Raw genomic sequence first — 4,663 nt, 5'->3', positions numbered from 1 at the left:
GCTGTACATAATCACGGAAACTGTCAGTGTGTCATTCTGTCAGTCAGTCATTCTGTCTGTCCCACGTTTTTCTACTCACTGACGTGGTCAATCTATGTGAAACTGCACATAGGCATTGAGGACTGGCATAGGTAGAAGGGGACAAAGCTACCAATGGCTATGGACTAGTTTATCTATATTTTGTTGTTGTTGTTGTTGTTGTTTGTATCATTCTGTAACTTCCCAGTAGTGTTCTTTAGGTATTCAACTCTGAACATTCAGATTTTGGTCTAGGTTTTGATATTTACTGAAAACAACACATCTAGTCAGCAACAAGTACGATGTCATTATCATCACTGGGCGGGCAGATTGGCTCTCGTAACAGGTTGGGTTGTTGCAGATTTTGAAAGATCCTGAACCCTGCATCGCTACTGACTACAGATAAACGTGAATTTGCGACAGCAGTGACCACATATGTAAATGCTTCCATGCGTTGCAGTTTTTTTGCTAACTGCCATAAACAGTTAGAGCCAATTCATAGTTTCCACTTCAGCCTGTCCATGAGTATCTGCTTTGGTCAGTGTGACGTAAATGTCGTCATCCCCTGATATCCGTCAGGTCCACACTGAGTCAGTTTCTTTTGTCCAAAATTGTCACACGCCTAAAATTAAATATGACCACGTTGTGTCAATCATGTTGATACACTGAGTCCGAAACTTTCATCTGTCATAAAAGTTCTCGGAATAGGCTCAATTTTCTCCGTTTTTCAAGTCTACCAGAGCCTTCAGAGACATTTGACCAAGAATCAGTGACGAAAATGTGGCGGCAGGACACAGCCGCGATGAAAGAGGAACAGGTCGCACAGTATCCTTTCATATCTCTACTACTTTCAACAGGTCAGATAGTAACATTCAGGTGCGTGATGATGAAGAGGAGGAGGATGCGTAAGTGCACTTAACACACATTCAGTGTTTTTCTCCTGGTTTTGTTTAAATGTGCTGCGGCTGCTGCTTTCTGCTGGAAGTAAAAGCAAAGTCACTTCAGTCTTTTATACGAATAAATCTCTTTTCATTAACACTGAAAAGCTGCATATTAATTCATGACGCCTACGTGCATCACTAACAATCATAAATCCATACACTCCAGTCGTAATTGCTTTTATAAAACCACCATGTACACTCACCTTTTATATTAAATTACAGACTGAAACACTTTTGTTAATGTAAATGTTCTCAGGTAAGCCTATTAATAATTATATAACATGAATTATACAACAGTTAGTTCCGGCCCTGCAATCTGATTGGTTGAGAGACAGTAAAACCGTGATGATATTGGAGTACAACATCACGGTTATTTCACTGTGTATGTATCACTCCGCCTCACAGCTGATTGCAATCAACAATCAAATCAAAACTGACGGTTAGTGTCAGTTAGGTCAGCAGTAGCGTTGTAGGCTAATTAATTCATCCACTGTCAAACAGCCAAAAATATGGATTTATTTCCTAAAATAAGTTTTGAATTGAACTATGAATGGTCATCAGAGGAAGATGAGGGAGAGGAGAAGCTGAATCCATCTGAGCACACATCCAAGTTTGTCAGTGTTTCATCAGCGGAGCTCAATGACTTGGAGAAAAGCAACATACTGTCAGATCAGAAGGCAGAGTCGGCTGTGCCTGTGAAGCCACAGTCCACCATGCAGTCATAACATTTATTTTAACAATAAAGCTGCGGTGAAGTGAAGTACAACACTCCCTAAATCTGATTATTTGCCTTTCACAGCTGGTTGGTTGAAGCTGTGCCGCTGCAGGATGTGAAGGACAGACTCATCATCCTGAGTGCTCTCAATTTACCAACATCACTCTAAAAGGAAACGTGGAAGAAAACATACTGAGTGCTGAAATAATGGCGCTCTTGATAAATGTTTTATTTTGATGTGTGAATTATTACAGGCGCTGACAGGCTGTTACAGATTGATTCATACACACAAATCTGACTTTTCTATATTTTCATTGTTAATGTTTCGTGATAAAATGAACCAAGTTTTCAAACATGTCCTCATGTGCACTGGTTCAGCTGTGTTACATTAAATAATGTTTGTGTTTTGCTTTCATTTAGAAAACGTGTTTCCTCAAGATTCATATGGCAAGGAAAGAGACCCTGAGAACAGCATAAAATACTACAACTACTGAAAGAAAAAGGAGGCTGGGGCTTACGATCTTAGAGAGCGTACTATATCTCAGCACAGATTAGAGCATTACTGTATTGGTGTGACCCATCTTACTGTATATAGCACAGTGGAAAGAGATTGAATGTAGAATAATATCTGATGCCCATGTTAAGGGATACTACCAGATAAAAACTTGCACAGATGCATAGATAGACAGGAAAATCCTTGGGTTAGATCTACTCTGAGGGTGTGGGGAGCTGTGACAGAAAAGCATAAACTGGAGGAAGATATAAAAATTCTGAGTATGTGTGCATATGATTTGGATTTTACACCAACTAAGCTGGATGATACGTTAAAATTCTGGATAAAAAGAGCATCCAGTCATTCATTTTCCGTAACCGTGTATCCTGTTGGGGGTCACGGGGGGGCTGGAGCCTATCCCAGCTGACATTGGGAGAGAGGTGGGGTACACCCTGGACAGGTGGCCAGACTATTGCAAGGCAAGAGTCATACAACGGTTGGGTGGGGGGATAGCTGCTCTAGCCGCAGCTATACCTGCTCATTCTTACTCTCTTACAGTCAAGATGGCAGTGACGTTAACAGCTAAATAATTCATCTCATAAACTGTAGTGGATCATAACTTTTCTATGAATGTCAGGCCAAACTGTGTCCTACAACAGATTGTAAAGCTTGCTGTTTTTAGTCGGGTAGATTTCTAGAAAACTTGCGGCTCTTATCATCAGGTTCAGAGGAGTTAAAGGCCAATTAAGGTATAAAACTGTTCATAAAAAAGGTTTTTCAACTATTTTGAATAACCGCAAACATGAGAGGCCCTCAAGCACACAGTCATACTGTGAACACATAATATGAGGCTGATTAGTTCATTAGTTTGTGAGATTAGCTGCGGACAGACTCACACTCATACATGCAGTCGTTCACACGTGAACAAACACATGATATCTAACATAAACCTCTGTGATTCTTCTTACTGTCTAATAAAGAACAAAAAGAAAAGACAAGCTTCAGTCAAACTCTCACCTCGCCTACACACACCTCCATCACCCGAGTGTTTCCTGTCAGTCCCTGTTACTGTAACAAACAACACTGTGTCACCAGGAATTAGTCTAGTCCTTCCTGCTGCTGCACGTGAACACAAACAGGACTGTTATTGCTGTAGTTTTCATATGATATCAAAGTCAGCGGTCACCACGTGATCTCTGGGTGGTTTTATACTGTGATAGGAATTAAGAGCTGATTTCTCACATTTCCTTACTTTGATGGAAATGTTAGGCTGGATATTGAATGTCAACCTTCTTCATTCTTAACAGTGTCCGCAAGATCGAGTGTCGAAAACCATCGAGAACTGGAGCTGGCATCACAATCGGACTTGTTTTTGTTGTCTCTTCCATAAACCACTGACAGTCTGATCCAAACAGCTGAGCTGCGGAGTAACACAGTGCGCGGCAGCGGTGGCACAGTAATGCAAAAGTTTTATAGTTGAGAAAATGTAGTGTCAAAGAAAAGGGCTGTCTCATGAGGTAAAGCGGTGAAAAAAATCCTCAATATAGCATCAACGGGCCTCTTTTAAGGTGGCTATAACACGTTTTGGTATCAACCCCCGTCCACAGCAATGTGATGCTGAGCTTCCCTGGTGAGACTCCCGCCTGAAATTCCAAACTGGGGAAGCACTGAACGTCATCTGCTGAAGGTTATATACAACTAACCCTTTAAGAGCAACCTCCTGTTACAGCAGCCCAGTCGCCAAAAGAAAATGTTGGCATTGTACGTTACATCTGTACATTTCATACCTTTCGTATCAATTATAGGAGCCATCCATGGTGTAAAATGTGTGTAGGTTGCTATTTGTCCTATAGGGGGCACTGTAATATCATGGGTGTCTGTTATTATCAGTAGGAACCGTTCATCGAGGGACAGGTGTTGCTAAACGGGGGAGCACACATGGATTTTTGACCACAAAGCAGGGCCACGTCAGGTCAGGTGTGCGCTGCTCAATGTAATGGTGAAAATTTGTACCTTTGAATGGTTTATGGACAAAGATTCATGAATGTTCGCAAGTTTTTCATTAAAGACTACAGCGCTGATAAATAAATAATTATTATCAAAGAAGAATAACGTCCATTAGTAAGCAGACTGTCTATGCAGCCCCTCAGTGGCTTTAAGTTTCGGCTAAGCTGCTATATCAGTGTCTCTAAAATGACGTGGAATGTGAGCTGACTTTGTCATCAGGAGGTGGATGGCGTGTCACCTCGGCGAGATGCCTGCCAAGCTGCAGACCACTGTTCAAGATATTTACCTAACTATAACCAAGTGGTTTTCGTGCCTGAACATAACCACGCATTAACCACAGTGTTACTGAAATGAAAAGCTCCAACATATCTGCCACATAATCACATACAGTGGTGTGAAAAAGTGTTTGACCCCTTCCTGATTTCTTACTTTTTTGCATGTTTTCCGCACTTAAATGTTTCAGATCATCAAACAAATTTAAACATTAGT

The 4,663-nt window shown here is 41.1% G+C and overlaps 1 protein-coding gene and 1 long non-coding RNA gene across 2 annotated transcripts in view; one reads left to right on the top strand and one right to left on the bottom strand.

Annotated features, from left to right (window-relative positions):
* Positions 1–4,663, top strand: part of LOC126391540 (uncharacterized) — a 253,793-nt gene that overhangs the window by 232,201 nt on the left and 16,929 nt on the right. The window lies entirely within an intron of this gene.
* cfap418 (cilia and flagella associated protein 418) overlaps positions 1–4,663 on the bottom strand; it is a 15,266-nt gene that overhangs the window by 1,778 nt on the left and 8,825 nt on the right. The window lies entirely within an intron of this gene.

Source organism: Epinephelus moara, chromosome 6, assembly GCF_006386435.1.
Source record: "Epinephelus moara isolate mb chromosome 6, YSFRI_EMoa_1.0, whole genome shotgun sequence".
NCBI classification, from domain to species: Eukaryota; Metazoa; Chordata; class Actinopteri; order Perciformes; family Serranidae; genus Epinephelus; species Epinephelus moara.
Note: the sequence above shows the minus strand (reverse complement) of the source record. Positions and strands in the feature narration are given on the sequence as shown.